The sequence below is a fragment of the Melanostigma gelatinosum genome (genome assembly GCF_949748355.1).
Source record: "Melanostigma gelatinosum genome assembly, chromosome: 22".
Taxonomy (NCBI): Eukaryota; Metazoa; Chordata; class Actinopteri; order Perciformes; family Zoarcidae; genus Melanostigma; species Melanostigma gelatinosum.
Window position 1 is genome coordinate 12,307,771 of NC_136655.1, and position 24,194 is coordinate 12,331,964.

Genomic DNA, 24,194 nt, shown 5'->3' on the forward strand with positions numbered 1-24,194 from the left:
TTATCAATCCTTAACAGTACTAACAGCCTTTGAGTCAAATGAAAATCAAGAAGATATAAAATGATTACTTGCACAATATTTATTGTATATTAATTGTTGTACACTGTCATATTTTTGAACTATATCAGAAATATGATGTTTCAAATACAAAGACACATTTTGAAAGTTTGTCACATTTATTTGTATTGTGCTACTGGGGGGGGAGGGGAGGGGCAGGGAGGACGTCACTCGCTGGGTCTCAGACTCACTGGGGTGCTGAGAGTGGTTCAGTGGTCTGTGGTGGGTCTGGGTCTTCCTGGGATGATGGTTTGGAAGACGTCCACTCTCAGTTGCCCTAGGAGTGAGAAAAAAAGCACAGAGGAGTCCTGCCCTGTGAGACACAAACACAAGAGATGAATACTTTTAACTCAACGATACAACATTTACATTGTTCAATGATGGAATCTTATGACTGATACACTGAAAGAAAGGCGACCGCCGCTCTCATCTGGTCCTGTGGTCATCCGTCCTTCTCATCTGGTCCTCCGTCCTTCTCATCTGGTCCTCTGGTCTCTGTTGTCTAGGAGATCCAGGATGTTGCTTCCTGTGTTACAGCCATCGATACCTGAGTAAAAGAGACTTGGAAAACTTTTCAGAACGTTAGTAATTTTTACCATACCTCTGTCTGATACAAGCCAACATTTGGAGGTCACAGCAGTACGCCATCAAGACCAAACTTAAATTGTATCAGAGCAGTGTTTTATCCACCCTATTGTACGGTTCTGAATGCTGCAGAATGACACAAGAAGACCTCAACAGACTATCAACCTTCCATACCAAGAGTTTAAGACGAATACTGCACATTTTCTGGCCAAACAGCATTTCAAATAAAGAACTGTATGACAAATGCCAACAAGAATGCATGGAGACCATACTAATGAGCAGAAGATGGGGATGGATGGGACATGTGTTGAGAAAATATCCTGCTGATATTACAAGAACAGCCTTACATTGGACACCAGAAGGGAAAAGAAAAAGAGGCCGACCAAGAAACACACGGAGAAGAACTGTGGAGAAGGAGATGCAGAGCCTAAACCACTCACGGGGCACCATCACTTTTGTTGGTCAAATAAAATCTGTTTTACCAGATTCTGTGTCCTGTAGTCTTGCTGTTGGGTCCTGATCTTGAACTCCCGTGACAGAATCTTCACTGCTCACTTACTCTGCGTCCAGCATCAACCATTTTTCAAATGGAAAATCAAGAAATAAGAGATATTTAAAAGCTCTGCTGCAGGATGCTGCCTATCGCCAACCCCGCCAGACGCAAGGGAAGGCTGTCTGGTGCTTTATCAGTCCTGCCAGACGTAAAGGTTTTACAATCCTGCAGCAAACATGCTGTCGGTCTCAATCCGAGTCGTGAGTAAAGTGAACAACCTGTCAGGATCCCTGTCTGACCCGTTGTGTGTTACCCGTGTTCCCCCTGCTCTCCTCTCCGGTATCGATCCACGGGACATCACACAGTCGATCCGGCCTGCACCCTGTGCCGGACCACGGGCTCCACACATTCCTGTCCTTTATGTTGGTAAAATAAAATCTGTTTTACCAGATTCTGTGTCCTGTAGTCTTGGGTCCTGATCTTGAACTCCCGTGACAGACTCTTCACTGCTCACTTACTCTGCGTCGAGCATCAACCATTTTTCAAATGGAAAATCAAGAAAGAAGAGATCTTAAAAAGCTCTGCTGCAGGATGCTGCCTATCGCCAACCCCGCCAGACGCAAGGGAAGGCTGTCGGTCTCAATCCGAGTCGCTGTCTTCAGCCGGCTGCCAGTATCTTCTGGGTGGGGGGAAGCTGAGGCCTGAAGTGGAGGGTGGAGACTCTGGAGACCATCTGTAGTCATCTGCCCGGCTCTTCTTTGTGGGGGGCCAGAAGGCTGAAGTGGAGGGTGCCGACTCCCTGTCGTCCTCTTCTCTGGTCCTCTTCATTGAGGATCCGAGGCCTGAAGTGGAGGGGGTCGCGTCCTCGTGGTCGTCCTCACCGGTCCTCTGCCTCTTCACACTCGCCTGCTCCGTGTGGTCCTCTTCCCTGCTCCTCTTGGTGGACTCTTCTGACCTCTGGGGGACTGGGGGCGGAGCATCTTGAGGACGGTCCACATCAAAGCGTCGAGCGAAACGAACACGGTCCTGTTCATGATCATCTTCCTCCACATCGTCCACTTCCGGCAGGTCATCGCAGGAGTCATCGTACCCGGAATCGTTGCCGTCCTCGTCCTCCTCGTCCTCATCGTCCCTGAAGACCACCTGAAGCAACTCGCGAACATGGCGGAGCATCTCAGCGTCACCCACAACGACGAGCCCCCTCTGATTTTGTACACCCAACACGAGGCATTCCACCTGACCTCCACCCACCACGCCTGGCTCCACCTGACCTCCACCCACCACGCCTGGCTCCACCTGACCTCCACCCACCACGCCTGGCTGCACCTGACCTCCACCCACCACGCCTGGCTCCACCTGACCTCCACCCACAACGCAAGAAATCAGGATTGGGAGATCACCTACTTGGTCATCGTCGTCGAGGATCCTGATGACTTCAGGGAGGCCGTCTTGTGCAGGACGTTCCACGACGTAGTCGACACCAGCTGAGAGGGAAACATTTAAACTGTCAGGATTTCTCATAACATGAAATATTTCTGGATTACATGAAGCAATAATCAAAGTTCAAATTAGAAAAGACGACAGAGCCATAAAGTAACTCAGTACAGTACTACACAACTCACATAAAGTCCCCAACACACAAGAGGGTTCACCTTTAAACATTTATAGCAAACACAGTGCAGCTCTGCCTCTGTTCGTTTGAACACATAACACAACTATATTAATAATGATAAAAGCAATAAATATTGTTGCTGTCGTTATAGATATTATCCTTATTACTGTTATTATTATATGTCCGAAACAACAGAGTAGGTGAGAGGAGCAGCTGGCCACGCGCTTTTACGAACGGGCTTTTCACACGTTTCTGCTCTGGATTCAGATTCCAGCTGCTAATCAGTCAGTCAGCAGGTCAATTAACGACTGTTGAGTACTCGTGAGCTCTGGACAAAGACGTATATTTTGCATTTGTGTGGACGTAACCATGGTTACCAACTTCAGCATTTATTTAGCATTTTATGAAAGTGTTCCGTTTTCAGAAATATACATTTTAATGTTAAAATAGGAAGATTTGATGGCTTCAAACCAAAATAACTGTGTTTAATAAAACATCTACACTGTTGTGAACACATTCCACAGACATCCCGCAACATTTAAGACATTATGTCACTCAAATAATCAGTTTATACGAGTGTCTGTTTCCGACAGGCCTGATAATACAGTGACAACTGTTCACCTTTCACTGATTTCTAAACTGAGAATGCTTTAAATGCTTTGAAGAGGGTGAATCAAAAGAAAAATGCTAAAATAAATGTAAAAGTTGACTGACCCGCACAGGGACGAGCCATCTCTCACAGCACACTTCCCGCAGGTGCTCTTGCTTCAGCCAAAGATCGTCAGGCGCTTCTGTTGTCCACGAAAGTAGCGATCTAGCAGTTTCTCCAACAAGTTTTGTAACAAGTAGCTTTTCTCAAGAAGTTAAAAACTCAAAGAGTAGGCTCTCCACGGTATGTACAAGAGTTGTTTACGCTCAGGTCCAAGTGCAGAGTGAGGATTCGAATGTTCTGAGGCCTTAAGTAACCTCGGTCAGGTCCGTTTCCATGGCATTCAGTGACGCGTGCGTGTGTGAGTGCGTGCGTGTGATTAGCCAAGACAGAAATAGAGAAATATTAATTATTTTCTCTTATGTATTGTAGCCGAGGGTTTACGTTGCGCATATACTTTATGATAATAATAAAATAACAGACACGGGGCTCTGCATTCAGCGCCAAGACGGCAGCCACTTTATTTCTCGTCACACACTCTCTCCGAACCTCTTTCCTCTTCCTCTACTTCCGTCTCCTCCTTCACAATAAAAGCACACAACACATATACAGGAACCCTGCTTCTTAACCTGCTCAACACAATAGCTTACAATATAATATATTTATTTGATTTATACTAGTTATTTTTATTTTATCTTTCAGTGCTATATTACCATTCAGTACAGCTGTGAGTTGTAAACATTACACAACCCGTCTCTGCTTATTCTAATACAACAAATCTGTATTGGAAACGAGAGAGAGAGAGAGAGAGATTAAGTAAATATATATACATATTAAACTATCTCTCTCTCTCTAAACTCTCCAAACTATATAAACGCTATCCAAACTATCCAAACTCTCAACTGACCGCAACTCTCCACCAACAACCCACATTTTGAATGGAGCCTGAGGGGTTTATATTGCTGTCAAACCTCCCGGCAAAATCTGAACCAGTTCCCGAAGCAGTCACGTGGTACAGCCGGGCAGTGAGGCTTCGAAGCGTCGGCACATCTCGTAACATCACCAGTGTATGGACTTGTTGCGTAGCTGATTTATCTGATTCAAGAGATGGACGTTTGCAACTGTAAGTGAGGATCGGGAAAGCTCCTTGGGACCACAATGGAGAACTGTTTCCCGCGTGTGTGTGAGCTGCTGTAGACTGTTGCTGCTGTTTCTTCTGTGCCCTGCCTGCCATCCATTACCCATCTTCCCCTCACTTTCCCCTCTGAATATGCCTTGGATTCGTGAGTACTGACAAACGTGCACGTGCTTTTTTGTTTATTGCTTGTGTGAACAAGTGAAGCGGCCATTACAGTTTTTAGGCCTCTACGCTCCCAAACCACGACTCAGGCCTGCAACGAGGGTTTTTCTGTTACTCTGATTGTGTGTGTGGGACTGTGGGTGCACAGTATATGGATGACCGCATGTAATAAATGCCAAACAGTTTTTCTAATGCCTTTGAAGTATATTTGATGTGTTAAAGTCAATCACATTCATGTTTTGATAAGAGCTGGTTAAAAGGGGTAAAATACACTTAAAACACAAGATAAAAGGACTTAAGAGGCACAGACCTTTTATTTACTTAATTATATTGGAGGCACCGTCAGTTATTTTAGTTTTCATAATAAAGGAACAAAAGTTGTAAGAATAAGTATATTCATGTATCAGAACAGGTAATCGCGCCATTACGATTACAACTGTACCCAGGACCCCGCCCATAGTACCACTACAACCTAGCAGATTCACATAATATTATATAGCTACATGGGACGGGTGTTACATAAACACATTTAAATATCAGAAAATGGTTTCATGCAGCCAAAAGTCATCTGTTCAAATTTGTTGTTGTGTCAAACTAACAGCTGAAAGATAAAAGATATCCAGTTTTCTTTCATATCTGCACATTTGTGAAGCTGGTATATTGCTTGTAAAATTACTCGAGCTATGAATCAATTAAGAATTTATTTGGTGATTAGTTGACGAAGTCTCAGCTCTTTTTCCTTTACAAGTAGGGCCTTGTTAGAAAATGGGACCAAAAAGCCATCATGAGATCAGGTAACTCGAATGCAAGCGCCCATCTCTTCCTGGGTGAGATTGTAAATGCAAGTATGACCCGATGACCTGAATATTCCATTAAAAAAAGCATGGCGAGCTCCTCCTAGAGTGTAAAACGCAGCTTTTTCAGTGTCTCCCCACACTTCCACCATGGATATTGTGGAGGGAAAATCTCCTCACAATGAAAGTGGAGCAGGCCAGCACACGTGGACTGATAGCTTTTCAGTCACACGGCGCTAAAAACGTTACCGAAACATCAGTAAACAGAGTTAAAACACAACTAAATTCAGGGCTTAGGGGTCTAAATCTTGAAGGAACTGGTGTTGCTAGGGTCTCGGTCCTGAACACACAATACAATCTGTACTTCTCTGACTTGAAGCCGTATATTGTACCCACCATAAATTCCCATCCGCCATTCCAGTTTCCACCCCCGGTACCTCATTCTCTGAGTCAGTCGTATGTCGAACCTGATCATCCATGATCTTTTTGGCAGGCTTAACAATAATCCTAATGAGCCCTTGTGGGGCAGGACTATCAGTAGTTGCCTTACCCTGTACTACGTAAAGTCCTCCGTCAGTCAATTTTGGGTCTGTTAAGGTAAGTCTTAAAGGATTACACCTACCCACCCCCTTTCTACACATGTGATAAGAAGATGGGGCATTTAACATCTTTAGTCTGTCTTTAAGGCCTGGGGTCTTTTCCTAAACCCTCGCCGCCTGTGTTCATCATTGCCCATCCCTAGTCTTCACAATCACAGTCATAATATGATAACAGCTTACCATACTTATTTGTGGCGGGCCCACACTGGTCAGTTATGATGCACACGGTTTTGGTCATCCAACCGTAGGTGTGTTCATACTTGGGACAGGAAACTAGTTCACAGAAGTCAAACTGGACCGTTGATGTTGTACCTTCTTTGAACGTAAGAGTGAGAGTTACATTTTCATAGGTGAGTGTCGTCAGAGAAGCCTCTCTACGTGGTCGGAGATCGGTTTGATTAGCTACTGAGGCTACATTTCGAATCTTGATGTAGTCATGCATGTGTTCTGGTTCCTGTCTGTTTTTAATTCCCCATACTAAGAGGGAAACTGCTGAAGTCAGGAAGAAAATAATTACCGACTTCCATAACCCACTGAACCTAGAGTGTCCTAATGGACGCCCTCGCTTAACCTGTGGGGGAAACGTCATTCTCAGTACTGTCTAACCCCTCTTTTGAGGTGTCTTTAGCGTCAAATTTTGCCTGTTTGATATTCAATCCTGTCTCTGCGAGTGTCTTACTCGTTACCTTTGCTGCTGTACAGTGAGTGAGGTTGCCAATACTACCTCCCATGGACCTGTCCACCTTGGTTCACTCCACCTGCGCTTGTGGACTTTTATCCACACCAGACTGCCTGGTGACACGTCAGCCTGCTTCCTTTCGTCAGCTGCTGCTTCTGCGTTTGTCACCTGAGAAAACAAAACTCGGCTCATGTTAGTTAGAGCTCCCGTATATTTCTCAATTTCTAGAGTTAGCAAGTCTAGACTAGGACCTATCACTGAGTTAGACTTGGATTTTGCTGTATTTAAATTCAAAAGTTGTGGTTTATCATGACGTTATTAATCTCAAAAATTTTGAGTAGCATCTTTACTGGAAACTATTCTAAATGTGGGTCTACAAAACAATGTTTTACACCTTACCATATCCCCCCTTCACCTCGATATCTCTGCTGTAAGGGATCACATGGCAACCATCTATGTATCTTGGCTATACACTGAACCTCCCCATGGTCCTGGTGACAGCATGTGCATCTGTTGATGTCTCATGGGAGGAGGTCCAGATGGTCCCGGTCTTGGGTGCTGCTGATGTTGTGGTGCTGCACTGAACGGTCCTCCTGCTCTTTCATGAGGGCAATCTCTCACCCAATGACCTTCTCTCTTGAAAAAAGTCATAATATAGAATTTCTTAAAAAATAAAAAATGTCAAGACAATTAAGCTGGCTGCTAAGAAAAGCATTTAATTTTTCCACAAACAAATGAAAGAATACTAAAGGTATGTATCAGTTGTCAGTCCCGAAGTTAATAAAACGTTAATAAAAAGTCATAGTATAGTATGTCGGAAAAAGACAGTTTCAGGAAGGTCCACTTTGTTTAAACAACAGATTTGAAATACAAAAAAAAAGAAAAGTCACATCTGACAGCTAAGGGCGATAGAAGACAGGAGGTAGTGAGCTCGAACTATACGTGGTGTAGTGAATAAGACGCCAGGGCCGGGTTTGAATCCTCAACGTTTGAAGAAAGCAGTGACCAGAGCACCAATCGACCCCCCTCTTTTTTTTGTGACAATCTATTCTATTTTCTATGGCATTCTTTACTATCACTTTTTATGAAATTTTATGGAAAAATGAAAACATCATTTAGTATGACTTTTTTGGCAAGCTATATATATACACATACATACATACATAGTTTTCTGAGATATTATACTCAGACATTATTTATGGCATTCTATACTATATATGCTATTCCACACTGTAATGTTTTTTTTCAGGGATACTATTTTATGACGTATACTAATGGCACTCCATACTATGATATTTTTAGGATTGTTTTTATAGCATAAATTGCCATGACGTTTTTTGAAAATATACATTTTTTTATTGTTTTTGACACTTATATCACACTAAATAATAATTTATTATGGCATACTATACTACAACATGTTTAATGACAGAATACTAAACTTCAGCTCTTTTGCAGCACAATCCTTGTCTCCTCCAGGCCCAGGTCCAAGTCCCTTTGTTCATTCAGCAGCCTGGACAGAAAACAGAGACATTCGCACCAACATTTACAAAACATAGAAAGTCTCTCTCACTATAATACCAGACCCAAGTAGCAGCATACCAACTACAACCTGCTGGGCCCAGGCCCTAGCAGTAGCATGCCAGCTACGACTAGGCTAGGCCCAGGACCTAGCAGTAGCATGCCAGCTACAACTAGGCTAGGCCCAGGCCCTAGCAGTAGCATGCCAGCTACGACTAGGCTAGGTCCAGGCCCTAGCAGTAGCATGCCAGCTACGACTAGGCTAGGACCTAGCAGTAGCATGCCAGCTACAACTAGGCTGGGCCCAGGACCTAGCAGTAGCATGCCAGCTACAACTAGGCTAGGCCCAGGCCCTAGCAGTAGCATGCCAGCTACGACTAGGCTAGGCCCAGGCCCTAGCAGTAGCATGCCAGCTACAACTAGGCTAGGCCCAGGCCCTAGCAGAGGAATACCAGCTGCCGCTAGGCTAAGCGCAGGCCCTGGCAGTAGCATTCCAGCTACAACTGGGCTAGGCCCTGGCCCCGGCAGTAGCATGCCAGCTACCACCAGGCTACACCAAGGCCCCATCATCAGCATGCCAACTACAACCTGGCTGGGCCCAGGCCCTAGCAGTAGCATGCCAGCTACGACTAGGCTAGGACCAGGCCCTAGCAGTAGCATGCCAGCTACAACTAGGCTAGGCCCAGGCCCTAGCAGTAGCATGCCAGCTACAACTAGGCTAGGCCCAGGTCCTAGCATTAGCATGCCAGCTACAACTGGGCTAGGCCCAGGCCCTAGCAGTAGCATGCCAGCTGCCGCTAGGCTAAGCGCAGGCCCTGGCAGTAGCATTCCAGCTACAACTGGGCTAGGCCCTGGCCCCAGCAGTAGCATGCCAGCTACCACCAGGCTACCACCAGGCTCTGTGAACCAGACAATATTTTTCTAAAGAAACATAAAGGCACACTCGCTCACCCGATCACAAGCATTGTCAACAAATCTCCCAGGCAATGTGTGTTTCCAATAGGATGGAAATCAGCCACAGTCACACCCATTTTTAAGTCAGGAGATTCAACCGATGTCTCCAATTATCGGCCAATCAGTATCCTCAGAAAGATAATCAGAAAGATTGAGAGAAATGACTTGCACATGATACCTGCAAAAGGTGGTGCAAGTCCTGAGGCGATGCTCTTGGTGTCCATGACCACTGCTAAAACTGCAGTTGATGCTTTTTTTAAAAACTGTTGCGTGTTTTACCTCCATCTGGTTCCACACCGTAGATTCTGGTCTTATCACAGCCTGACAGTTTGATGGCAGCGGCCACACCGGCCAGCAGCCCCCCTCCACCACAGCACACCACCACCACGTCAGGCTCGGGGATCACCTCCAGCACCTCCAAACCCAGACTGGACACACACAAACCCGGGTTTAGACTTTGCTCTAATAGAAGTTTGAATCCTCCTTGTTCCACTGTCAGTCGTTGAGCGTACCTGGTGTGTCCTGCTATTAGATCCAGGTCATCGTAGGAGTGCAGGAAGGTCATGTCGCCGTCCTGAACGCAGCGGTTCACCACATTCATCAGACAGGAGGTGGGAACTCGCTCCACCTCCACCCCGAAACTCTGAGGACGAGAGTGATACTTTTAAAACGCGGCTTAACTGCAACTAAAATAATTTGCCCTTTTTTCAGATTGGTGCAGAAAAAACAAATTACAAACAACAAAAAGCAAATCACAGCGTAGATTCGGCAGTCGGCAGATAACCTCTAACCTGTATCAGGGTGGATCTGGACACGGGGGCCGTTTCGGGCATCACCACCTTGCCCTTTGACCCATACTGTTTCGAGGCGTACGCAAAAGACTTCCCATAGTTCCCGGCGGACATGGTGACATGTTCCTGTACCGATTCGAGGGTCCTGAAAGAGGATGTCACGTGTACAGATCATAAAGCCCTCTGAGGCAAATTTGTGATATTGAGCTGTACAAGATAAATGAAATTGAATAATGGGATACAATTTACGAACACAACCTGATCGTAGTAGACTTCTTTAAGTCAGCATTTCCGATGCAGGTGAACAACACTTATCAATACAATAAGCATTTTGTTTCATCATGGTTTTATGGAACAGAAATATGGGTAAACATGGTCCATTTATACTGTTTATTATCGTGGGAATTCAAATGAAAGACAAGACTTGTCATATATTGTCATATTGTTTCCAAACGTTGCCGCTCAACAAGACTAGTTTTGGGGAATATGATGCAGAATTTGACCGACATAATACTGTTATGCAAAGGCAGTGGTATAGCACATCAGCTGGTGCTAACTGCTGTTCAACAACACAAAGAAGAAGAAATGCTCCATTCATGAAACAGGACTTGTGTAGTGACAGTCCACCAACCCTTCTGCACTGTGTTGTATGTCACTAGCTGGCATTGCTAATTAAAGCGTTCTGGAGCTTTTCTATCTTTTTACAACAACCAAATGAACCGAACAGCTTAAAGTGGTCCTGTGGACAGAAACTCAAGTCCTCCCTGTGGACCTTTCCAGCTCTTTAACGGTCACCTTTGGACTCTCCATTGACTCTCTGATGAATGTCCTCCTTGTCTGGTCCTTGGGGTTTGGCCCTCTCTTTAAGCTTTGTTTTGTTGTCATATTCTTTCCATTTTGTAATAATGGACACTGATGTTGAGCAGCTATGATTTTCACCACCAGTTAGTCGCAATTAAAATGTTGCACGGTGTTTCATTTGATTCCTGAACTCCAGAGTAGTAGAAGTTGGGTTAATTTCACTCTCGATACAGATGATGAACCATTTGATCCGAGCCACTGTATTGGAGTCAGTAGCTGTGTCTCAATTCAGGGGCTGCATCCTTCGGAGGACCCAGCGTCCTTTGAGGACCGTGAAGGCTGGACCATGCGGTCTCTGAAATGAGACGGCCTACGCTACAGAGGACTTCCTGTTTCCTGCCTAGGATGCCTGCTCAGAAGGATTACTGTATACAGATATTAATATACTGTAACGGTTTTAGTTTTAATCAGTTTTTCAATCATATGTTCAACAATTCATTCACAGTTATTTTTCATCATATCGTTTTTCTAAATGAATAATGAGTTAATAATTCAATCAGTTGCTATGTTAAATAACTCATTTTCAATCATTTATAGTTCTTGTAAATAAAATGTATTTATCAATACCTTTTTTATGTCATTCACACTCCTATATACATACATATATATATTCATAAATGTAAATATAAATTATAATAATGATATGAATTAATTACGTTCCCACATTGTTTCCCCCTTATTCATTAACGTCACAGCTTGTTCCCTTGCACCTACATGTGTCATCAGTTCTGTACTAGTTAACAATCAGTAAAGATTTCAATTATTTATGATTTAGTTATAATTAAATTGGGAAGAATTATGCTGCACGTTGGGGCAGTAATCTAAAGCTTTCCCTGTTTTATTTATATCAACATGTAATATTATATTTATCAATCCTTAACAGTATTAACAGCCTTTGAGTCAAATGAAAATCAAGAAGATATAAAATGATCACTTGCACAATATTTATTGTATATTAATTGTTGTACACTGTCATATTTTTGAACTATATCAGAAATATGATGTTTCAAATACAAAGACACATTTTGAAAGTTTGTCACATTTATTTGTATTGTGCTACTGAGTGGGGAGGGGAGGGGCAGGGAGGGGCAGGGAGGACGTCACTCGCTGGGTCTCAGACTCACTGGGGTGCTGAGAGTGGTTCAGTGGTCTGTGGTGGGTCTGGGTCTTCCTGGGATGATGGTTTGGAAGACGTCCACTCTCAGTTGCCCTAGGAGTGAGAAAAAAAGCACAGAGGAGTCCTGCCCTGTGAGACACAAACACAAGAGATGAATACTTTTAACTCAACGATACAACATTTACATTGTTCAATGATGGAATCTTATGACTGATACACTGAAAGAAAGGCGACCGCCGCTCTCATCTGGTCCTGTGGTCATCCGTCCTTCTCATCTGGTCCTCCGTCCTTCTCATCTGGTCCTCTGGTCTCTGTTGTCTAGGAGATCCAGGATGTTGCTTCCTGTGTTACAGCCATCGATACCTGAGTAAAAGAGACTTGGAAAACTTTTCAGAACGTTAGTAATTTTTACCATACCTCTGTCTGATACAAGCCAACATTTGGAGGTCACAGCAGTACGCCATCAAGACCAAACTTAAATTGTATCAGAGCAGTGTTTTATCCACCCTATTGTACGGTTCTGAATGCTGCAGAATGACACAAGAAGACCTCAACAGACTATCAACCTTCCATACCAAGAGTTTAAGACGAATACTGCACATTTTCTGGCCAAACAGCATTTCAAATAAAGAACTGTATGACAAATGCCAACAAGAATGCATGGAGACCATACTAATGAGCAGAAGATGGGGATGGATGGGACATGTGTTGAGAAAATATCCTGCTGATATTACAAGAACAGCCTTACATTGGACACCAGAAGGGAAAAGAAAAAGAGGCCGACCAAGAAACACACGGAGAAGAACTGTGGAGAAGGAGATGCAGAGCCTAAACCACTCACGGGGCACCATCACTTTTGTTGGTCAAATAAAATCTGTTTTACCAGATTCTGTGTCCTGTAGTCTTGCTGTTGGGTCCTGATCTTGAACTCCCGTGACAGAATCTTCACTGCTCACTTACTCTGCGTCCAGCATCAACCATTTTTCAAATGGAAAATCAAGAAATAAGAGATATTTAAAAGCTCTGCTGCAGGATGCTGCCTATCGCCAACCCCGCCAGACGCAAGGGAAGGCTGTCTGGTGCTTTATCAGTCCTGCCAGACGTAAAGGTTTTACAATCCTGCAGCAAACATGCTGTCGGTCTCAATTCGAGTCGTGAGTAAAGTGAACAACCTGTCAGGATCCCTGTCTGACCCGTTGTGTGTTACCCGTGTTCCCCCTGCTCTCCTCTCCGGTATCGATCCACGGGACATCACACAGTCGATCCGGCCTGCACCCTGTGCCGGACCACGGGCTCCACACATTCCTGTCCTTTATGTTGGTAAAATAAAATCTGTTTTACCAGATTCTGTGTCCTGTAGTCTTGCTGTTGGGTCCTGATCTTGAACTCCCGTGACAGACTCTTCACTGCTCACTTACTCTGCGTCGAGCATCAACCATTTTTCAAATGGAAAATCAAGAAAGAAGAGATCTTAAAAAGCTCTGCTGCAGGATGCTGCCTATCGCCAACCCCGCCAGACGCAAGGGAAGGCTGTCGGTCTCAATCCGAGTCGTGAGTAAAGTGAACAACCTGTCAGGATCCCTGTTTGACCCGTTGTGTGTTACCCGTGTTCCCCCTGCTCTCCTCTCCGGTGTCGATCCGGAAAATGGAAAATCAAGAAAGAAGAGATATTTAAAAGCTCTGCTGCAGGATGCTGCCTATCGCCAACCCCGCCAGACGCAAGGGAAGGCTGTCGGTCTCAATCCGAGTCGCTGTCTTCAGCCGGCTGCCAGTATCTTCTGGGTGGGGGGAAGCTGAGGCCTGAAGTGGAGGGTGGAGACTCTGGAGACCATCTGTAGTCATCTGCCCGGCTCTTCTTTGTGGGGGGCCAGAAGGCTGAAGTGGAGGGTGCCGACTCCCTGTCGTCCTCTTCTCTGGTCCTCTTCATTGAGGATCCGAGGCCTGAAGTGGAGGGGGTCGCGTCCTCGTGGTCGTCCTCACCGGTCCTCTGCCTCTTCACACTCGCCTGCTCCGTGTGGTCCTCTTCCCTGCTCCTCTTGGTGGACTCTTCTGACCTCTGGGGGACTGGGGGCGGAGCATCTTGAGGACGGTCCACATCAAAGCGTCGAGCGAAACGAACACGGTCCTGTTCATGATCATCTTCCTCCACATCGTCCACTTCCGGCAGGTCATCGCAGGAGTCATCGTACCCGGAATCGTTGCCGTCCTCGTCCTCCTCGTCCTCATCGTCCCTGAAGACCACCTGAAGCAACTCGCGAACATGGCGGAGCATCTCAGCGTCACCCACAACGACGAGCCCCCTCTGATTTTGTACACCCAACACGAGGCATTCCACCTGACCTCCACCCACCACGCCTGGCTCCACCTGACCTCCACCCACCACGCCTGGCTCCACCTGACCTCCACCCACCACGCCTGGCTGCACCTGACCTCCACCCACCACGCCTGGCTCCACCTGACCTCCACCCACCACGCCTGGCTCCACCTGACCTCCACCCACCACGCCTGGCTCCACCTGAACTCCACCCACAACGCAAGAAATCAGGATTGGGAGATCACCTACTTGGTCATCGTCGTCGAGGATCCTGATGACTTCAGGGAGGCCGTCTTGTGCAGGACGTTCCACGACGTAGTCGACACCAGCTGAGGGAAACATTTAAACTGTCAGGATTTCTCATAACATGAAATATTTCTGGATTACATGAAGCAATAATCAAAGTTCAAATTAGAAAAGACGACAGAGCCATAAAGTAACTCAGTACAGTACTACACAACTCACATAAAGTCCCCAACACACAAGAGGGTTCACCTTTAAACATTTATAGCAAACACAGTGCAGCTCTGCCTCTGTTCGTTTGAACACATAACACAACTATATTAATAATGATAAAAGCAATAAATATTGTTGCTGTCGTTATAGATATTATCCTTATTACTGTTATTATTATATGTCCGAAACAACAGAGTAGGTGAGAGGAGCAGCTGGCCACGCGCTTTTACGAACGGGCTTTTCACACGTTTCTGCTCTGGATTCAGATTCCAGCTGCTAATCAGTCAGTCAGCAGGTCAATTAACGACTGTTGAGTACTCGTGAGCTCTGGACAAAGACGTATATTTTGCATTTGTGTGGACGTAACCATGGTTACCAACTTCAGCATTTATTTAGCATTTTATGAAAGTGTTCCGTTTTCAGAAATATACATTTTAATGTTAAAATAGGAAGATTTGATGGCTTCAAACCAAAATAACTGTGTTTAATAAAACATCTACACTGTTGTGAACACATTCCACAGACATCCCGCAACATTTAAGACATTATGTCACTCAAATAATCAGTTTATACGAGTGTCTGTTTCCGACAGGCCTGATAATACAGTGTCAACTGTTCACCTTTCACTGATTTCTAAACTGAGAATGCTTTAAATGCTTTGAAGAGGGTGAATCAAAAGAAAAATGCTAAAATAAATGTAAAAGTTGACTGACCCGCACAGGGACGAGCCATCTCTCACAGCACACTTCCCGCAGGTGCTCTTGCTTCAGCCAAAGATCGTCAGGCGCTTCTGTTGTCCACGAAAGTAGCGATCTAGCAGTTTCTCCAACAAGTTTTGTAACAAGTAGCTTTTCTCAAGAAGTTAAAAACTCAAAGAGTAGGCTCTCCACGGTATGTACAAGAGTTGTTTACGCTCAGGTCCAAGTGCAGAGTGAGGATTCGAATGTTCTGAGGCCTTAAGTAACCTCGGTCAGGTCCGTTTCCATGGCATTCAGTGACGCGTGCGTGTGTGAGTGCGTGCGATTAGCCAAGACAGAAATAGAGAAATATTAATTATTTTCTCTTATGTATTGTAGCCGAGGGTTTACGTTGCGCATATACTTTATGATAATAATAAAATAACAGACACGGGGCTCTGCATTCAGCGCCAAGACGGCAGCCACTTTATTTCTCGTCACACACTCTCTCCGAACCTCTTTCCTCTTCCTCTACTTCCGTCTCCTCCTTCACAATAAAAGCACACAACACATATACAGGAACCCTGCTTCTTAACCTGCTCAACACAATAGCTTACAATATAATATATTTATTTGATTTATACTAGTTATTTTTATTTTATCTTTCAGTGCTATATTACCATTCAGTACAGCTGTGAGTTGTAAACATTACACAACCCGTCTCTGCTTATTCTAATACAACAAATCTGTATTGGAAACGAGAGAGAGAGAGAGAGATTAAGTAAATATATATACATATTAAACTATCTCTCTCTCTCTAAACTCTCCAAACTATATAAACGCTATCCAAACTATCCAAACGCTCAACTGACCGCAACTCTCCACCAACAACCCACATTTTGAATGGAGCCTGAGGGGTTTATATTGCTGTCAAACCTCCCGGCAAAATCTGAACCAGTTCCCGAAGCAGTCACGTGGTACAGCCGGGCAGTGAGGCTTCGAAGCGTCGGCACATCTCGTAACATCACCAGTGTATGGACTTGTTGCGTAGCTGATTTATCTGATTCAAGAGATGGACGTTTGCAACTGTAAGTGAGGATCGGGAAAGCTCCTTGGGACCACAATGGAGAACTGTTTCCCGCGTGTGCGTGAGCTGCTGTAGACTGTTGCTGCTGTTTCTTCTGTGCCCTGCCTGCCATCCATTACCCATCTTCCCCTCACTTTCCCCTCTGAATATGCCTTGGATTCGTGAGTACTGACAAACGTGCACGTGCTTTTTTGTTTATTGCTTGTGTGAACAAGTGAAGCGGCCATTACAGTTTTTAGGCCTCTACGCTCCCAAACCACGACTCAGGCCTGCAACGAGGGTTTTTCTGTTACTCTGATTGTGTGTGTGGGACTGTGGGTGCACAGTATATGGATGACCGCATGTAATAAATGCCAAACAGTTTTTCTAATGCCTTTGAAGTATATTTGATGTGTTAAAGTCAATCACATTCATGTTTTGATAAGAGCTGGTTAAAAGGGGTAAAATACACTTAAAACACAAGATAAAAGGACTTAAGAGGCACAGACCTTTTATTTACTTAATTATATTGGAGGCACCGTCAGTTATTTTAGTTTTCATAATAAAGGAACAAAAGTTGTAAGAATAAGTATATTCATGTATCAGAACAGGTAATCGCGCCATTACGATTACAACTGTACCCAGGACCCCGCCCATAGTACCACTACAACCTAGCAGATTCACATAATATTATATAGCTACATGGGACAGGTGTTACATAAACACATTTAAATATCAGAAAATGGTTTCATGCAGCCAAAAGTCATCTGTTCAAATTTGTTGTTGTGTCAAACTAACAGCTGAAAGATAAAAGATATCCAGTTTTCTTTCATATCTGCACATTTGTGAAGCTGGTATATTGCTTGTAAAATTACTCGAGCTATGAATCAATTAAGAATTTATTTGGTGATTAGTTGACGAAGTCTCAGCTCTTTTTCCTTTACAAGTAGGGCCTTGTTAGAAAATGGGACCAAAAAGCCATCATGAGATCAGGTAACTCGAATGCAAGCGCCCATCTCTTCCTGGGTGAGATTGTAAATGCAAGTATGACCCGATGACCTGAATATTCCATTAAAAAAAGCATGGCGAGCTCCTCCTAGAGTGTAAAACGCAGCTTTTTCAGTGTCTCCCCACACTTCCACCATGGATATTGTGGAGGGAAAATCTCCTCACAATGAAAGTGGAGCAGGCCAGCACACGTGGACTGATAGCTTTTCAGTCACACGGCGTTAAAAACGTTACCGAAACATCAGTAAACAGAGTTAAAACACAACTAAATTCAGGGCTTAGGGGTCTAAATCTTGAAGGAACTGGTGTTGCTAGGGTCTCGGTCCTGAACACACAATACAATCTGTACTTCTCTGACTTGAAGCCGTATATTGTACCCACCATAAATTCCCATCCGCCATTCCAGTTTCCACCCCCGGTACCTCATTCTCTGAGTCAGTCGTATGTCGAACCTGATCATCCATGATCTTTTTGGCAGGCTTAACAATAATCCTAATGAGCCCTTGTGGGGCAGGACTATCAGTAGTTGCCTTACCCTGTACTATGTAAAGTCCTCCGTCAGTCAATTTTGGGTCTGTTAAGGTAAGTCTTAAAGGATTACACCTACCCACCCCCTTTCTACACATGTGATAAGAAGATGGGGCATTTAACATCTTTAGTCGGTCTTTAAGGCCTGGGGTCTTTTCCTAAACCCTCGCCGCCTGTGTTCATCATTGCCCATCCCCAGTCTTCACAATCACAGTCATAATATGATAACAGCTTACCATACTTATGTGTGGCGGGCCCACACTGGTCAGTTATGATGCACACGGTTTTGGTCATCCAACCGTAGGTGTGTTCATACTTGGGACAGGAAACTACTTCACAGAAGTCAAACTGGACCGTTGATGTTGTACCTTCTTTGAACGTAAGAGTGAGAGTTACATTTTCATAGGTGAGTGTCGTCAGAGAAGCCTCTCTACGTGGTCGGAGATCGGTTTGATTAGCTACTGAGGCTACATTTCGAATCTTGATGTAGTCATGCATGTGTTCTGGTTCCTGTCTGTTTTTAATTCCCCATACTAAGAGGGAAACTGCTGAAGTCAGGAAGAAAATAATTACCGACTTCCATAACCCACTGAACCTAGAGTGTCCTAATGGACGCCCTCGCTTAAACTGTGGGGGAAACGTCATTCTCAGTACTGTCTAACCCCTCTTTTGAGGTGTCTTTAGCTTCAAATTTTGCCTGTTTGATGTTCAATCCTGTCTCTGCGAGTGTCTTACTCGTTACCTTTGCTGCTGTACAGTGAGTGAGGTTGCCAATACTACCTCCCATGGACCGGTCCACCTTGGTTCACTCCACCTGCGCTTGTGGACTTTTATCCACACCAGACTGCCTGGTGACACGTCAGGAGGCTGCTTCCTTTCGTCAGCTGCTGCTTCTGCGTTTGTCACCTGAGAAAACAAAACTCGGCTCATGTTAGTTAGAGCTCCCGTATATTTCTCAATTTCTAGAGCTAGCAAGTCTAGACTAGGACCTATCACTGAGTTAGACTTGGATTTTGCTGTATTTAAATTCAAAAGTTGTGGTTTATCATGACGTTATTAATCTCAAAAATTTTGAGTAGCATCTTTATGGAAACTATTCTAAATGTGGATCTACAAAACAATGTTTTACACCTTACCATATCCCCCCTTCACCTCGATATCTCTGCTGTAAGGGATCACATGGCAACCATCTATGTATCTTGGCTATACACTGAACCTCCCCATGGTCCTGGTGACAGCATGTGCATCTGTTGATGTCTCATGGGAGGAGGTCCAGATGGTCCCGGTCTTGGGTGCTGCTGATGTTGTGGTGCTGCACTGAACGGTCCTCCTGCTCTTTCATGAGGGCAATCTCTCACCCAATGACCTTCTCTCTTGAAAAAAGTCATAATATAGAATTTCTTAAAAAATAAAAAATGTCAAGACAATTAAGCTGGCTGCTAAGAAAAGCATTTAATTTTTCCACAAACAAATGAAAGAATACTAAAGGTATGTATCAGTTGTCAGTCCCGAAGTTAATAAAACGTTAATAAAAAGTCATAGTATAGTATGTCGGAAAAAGACAGTTTCAGGAAGGTCCACTTTGTTTAAACAACAGATTTGAAATACAAAAAAAAAGAAAAGTCACATCTGACAGCTAAGGGCGATAGAAGACAGGAGGTAGTGAGCTCAAACTATACGTGGTGTAGTGAATAGAAGACGCCAGGGCCGGGTTTGAATCCTCAACGTTTGAAGAAAGCAGTGACCAGAGCACCAATCGACCCCCCTCTTTTTTTTGTGACAATCTATTCTATTTTCTATGGCATTCTTTACTATCACCTTTTATGAAATTTTATGGAAAAATGAAAACATCATTTAGTATGACTTTTTTGGCAAGCTATATATATACACATACATACATACATCGTTTTCTGAGATATTATACTCAGACATTATTTATGGCATTCTATACTATATATGCTATTCCACACTGTAATGTTTTTTTTCAGGGATACTATTTTATGACGTATACTAATGGCACTCCATACTATGATATTTTTAGGATTGTTTTTATAGCATAAATTGCCTTGACGTTTTTTGAAAATATACATTTTTTTATTGTTTTTGACACTTATATCACACTAAATAATAATTTATTATGGCATACTATACTACAACATGTTTAATGACAGAATACTAAACTTCAGCTCTTTTGCAGCACAATCCTTGTCTCCTCCAGGCCCAGGTCCAAGTCCCTTTGTTCATTCAGCAGCCTGGACAGAAAACAGAGACATTCGCACCAACATTTACAAAACATAGAAAGTCTCTCTCACTATAATACCAGACTCAAGTAGCAGCATACCAACTACAACCTGCTGGGCCCAGGCCCTAGCAGTAGCATGCCAGCTACGACTAGGCTAGGCCCAGGACCTAGCAGTAGCATGCCAGCTACAACTAGGCTAGGCCCAGGACCTAGCAGTAGCATGCCAGCTACGACTAGGCTAGGTCCAGGCCCTAGCAGTAGCATGCCAGCTACGACTAGGCTAGGACCTAGCAGTAGCATGCCAGCTACAACTAGGCTGGGCCCAGGACCTAGCAGTAGCATGCCAGCTACAACTAGGCTAGGCCCAGGCCCTAGCAGTAGCATGCCAGCTACGACTAGGCTAGGCCCAGGCCCTAGCAGTAGCATGCCAGCTACAACTAGGCTAGGCCCAGGCCCTAGCAGAGGAATACCAGCTGCCGCTAGGCTAAGCGCAGGCCCTGGCAGTAGCATTCCAGCTACAACTGGGCTAGGCCCTGGCCCCGGCAGTAGCATGCCAGCTACCACCAGGCTACACCAAGGCCCCATCATCAGCATGCCAACTACAACCTGGCTGGGCCCAGGCCCTAGCAGTAGCATGCCAGCTACGACTAGGCTAGGACCAGGCCCTAGCAGTAGCATGCCAGCTACAACTAGGCTAGGCCCAGGCCCTAGCAGTAGCATGCCAGCTACAACTAGGCTAGGCCCAGGCCCGAGCAGTAGCATGCCAGCTACAACTAGGCTAGGCCCAGGTCCTAGCAGTAGCATGCCAGCTACAACTAGGCTAGGCCCTAGCATTAGCATGCCAGCTACAACTGGGCTAGGCCCAGGCCCTAGCAGTAGCATGCCAGCTGCCGCTAGGCTAAGCGCAGGCCCTGGCAGTAGCATTCCAGCTACAACTGGGCTAGGCCCTGGCCCCAGCAGTAGCATGCCAGCTACCACCAGGCTACCACCAGGCTCTGTGAACCAGACAATATTTTTCTAAAGAAACATAAAGGCACACTCGCTCACCCGATCACAAGCATTGTCAACAAATCTCCCAGGCAATGTGTGTTTCCAATAGGATGGAAATCAGCCACAGTCACACCCATTTTTAAGTCAGGAGATTCAACCGATGTCTCCAATTATCGGCCAATCAGTATCCTCAGAAAGATAATCAGAAAGATTGAGAGAAATGACTTGCACATGATACCTGCAAAAGGTGGTGCAAGTCCTGAGGCGATGCTCTTGGTGTCCATGACCACTGCTAAAACTGCAGTTGATGCTTTTTTTTAAAACTGTTGCGTGTTTTACCTCCATCTGGTTCCACACCGTAGATTCTGGTCTTATCACAGCCTGACAGTTTGATGGCAGCGGCCACACCGGCCAGCAGCCCCCCTCCACCACAGCACACCACCACCACGTCAGGCTCGGGGATCACCTCCAGCACCTCCAAACCCAGACTGGACACACACAAACCCGGGTTTAGACTTTGCTCTAATAGAAGTTTGAATCCTCCTTGTTCCACTGTCAGTCGTTGAGCGTACCTGGTGTGTCCTGCTATTAGATCCAGGTCATCGTAGGAGTGCAGGAAGGTCATGTCGCCGTCCTGAACGCAGCGGTTCACCACATTCATCAGACAGGAGGTGGGAACTCGCTCCACCTCCACCCCGAAACTCTGAGGACGAGAGTGATACTTTTAAAACGCGGCTTAACTGCAACTAAAATAATTTGCCCTTTTTTCAGATTGGTGCAGAAAAAACAAATTACAAACAACAAAAAGCAAATCACAGCGTAGATTCGGCAGTCGGCAGATAACCTCTAACCTGTATCAGGGTGGATCTGGACACGGGGGCCGTTTCGGGCATCACCACCTTGCCCTTTGACCCATACTGTTTCGAGGCGTACGCAAAAGACTTCCCATAGTTCCCGGCGGACATGGTGACATGTTCCTGTACCGATTCGAGGGTCCTGACAGAGGATGTCACGTGTACAGATCATAAAGCCCTCTGAGGCAAATTTGTGATATTGAGCTGTACAAGATAAATGAAATTGAATAATGGGATACAATTTACGAACACAACCTGATCGTAGTAGACTTCTTTAAGTCAGCATTTCCGATGCAGGTGAACAACACTTATCAATACAATAAGCATTTTGTTTCATCATGGTTTTATGGAACAGAAATATGGGTAAACATGGTCCATTTATACTGTTTATTATCGTGGGAATTCAAATGAAAGACAAGACTTGTCATATATTGTCATATTGTTTCCAAACGTTGCCGCTCAACAAGACTAGTTTTGGAGAATATGATGCAGAATTTGACTGACATAATACTGTTATGCAAAGGCGGTGGTATAGCGCATCAGCTGGTGCTAACTGCTGTTCAACAACACAAAGAAGAAGAAATGCTCCATTCATGAAACAGGACTTGTGTAGTGACAGTCCACCAACCCTTCTGCACTGTGTTGTATGTCACTAGCTGGCATTGCTAATTAAAGCGTTCTGGAGCATTTCTATCTGTTTACAACAACCAAATGAACCGAACAGCTTAAAGTGGTCCTGTGGACAGAAACTCAAGTCCTCCCTGTGGACCTTTCCAGCTCATTAACGGTCACCTTTGGACTCTCCATTGCCTCTCTGATGAATGTCCTCCTTGTCTGGTCCTTGGGGTTTGGCCCTCTCTTTAAGGTTTGTTTTGTTGTCATATTCTTTCCATTTTGTAATAACGGACACTGATGTTGAGCAGCTATGATTTTCACCACCAGTTAGTTGCAATTAAAATGTTGCACGGTGTTTCATTTGATTCCTGAACTCCAGAGTAGTAGAAGTTGGGTTCATTTCACTCTCGATACAGATGATGAACCATTTGATCCGAGCCACTGTATTGGAGTCAGTAGCTGTGTCTCAATTCAGGGGCTGCATCCTTCGGAGGACCCAGCGTCCTTTGAGGACCGTGAAGGCTGGACCATGCGGTCTCCGAAATGAGACGGCCTACGCTACAGAGGACTTCCTGTTTCCTGCCTAGGATGCCTGCTCAGAAGGATTACTGTATACAGATATTAATATACTGTAACGGTTTTAGTTTTAATCAGTTTTTCAATCATATGTTCAACAATTCATTCACAGTTATTTTTCATCATATCGTTTTTCTAAATGAATAATGAGTTAATAATTCAATCAGTTGCTATGTTAAATAACTCATTTTCAATCATTTATAGTTCTTGTAAATAAAATGTATTTATCAATAACTTTTTTATGTCATTCACACTCCTATATACATACATATATATATTCATAAATGTAAATATAAATTATAATAATGATATGAATTAATTACATTCCCACATTGTTTCCCCCTTATTCATTAACGTCACAGCTTGTTCCCTTGCACCTACATGTGTCATCAGTTCTGTACTAGTTAACAATCAGTAAAGATTTCAATTATTTATGATTTAGTTATAATTAAATTGGGAAGAATTATGCTGCACGTTGGGGCAGTAATCTAAAGCTTTCCCTGTTTTATTTATATCAACATGTAATATTATATTTATCAATCCTTAACAGTACTAACAGCCTTTGAGTCAAATGAAAATCAAGAAGATATAAAATGATCACTTGCACAATATTTATTGTATATTAATTGTTGCACACTGTCATATTTTTTAACTATATCAGAAATATGATGTTTCAAATACAAAGACACATTTTGAAAGTTTGTCACATTTATTTGTATTGTACTACTGGGGGGGGGGGAGGGGAGGGGCAGGGAGGGGCAGGGAGGACGTCACTCGCTGGGTCTCAGACTCACTGGGGTGCTGAGAGTGGTTCAGTGGTCTGTGGTGGGTCTGGGTCTTCCTGGGATGATGGATT

At 44.4% G+C, this 24,194-nt stretch overlaps 1 pseudogene across 1 annotated transcript; it reads right to left on the reverse strand.

Moving 5' to 3' along the window:
- Window positions 1-1,874: 1,874 nt before the first annotated feature.
- Window positions 1,875-22,954, reverse strand: LOC306796112 (annotated as a pseudogene). Its single transcript has 12 exons — window positions 22,917-22,954; window positions 22,145-22,289; window positions 21,866-21,996; window positions 21,532-21,781; window positions 14,576-14,655; window positions 14,067-14,254; window positions 10,035-10,179; window positions 9,756-9,886; window positions 9,523-9,671; window positions 2,540-2,619; window positions 2,091-2,278; window positions 1,875-1,977 (listed from the first exon to the last, which is right to left on the reverse strand). The product of its transcript is annotated as an uncharacterized misc_RNA (transcript).
- Window positions 22,955-24,194: the final 1,240 nt, after the last annotated feature.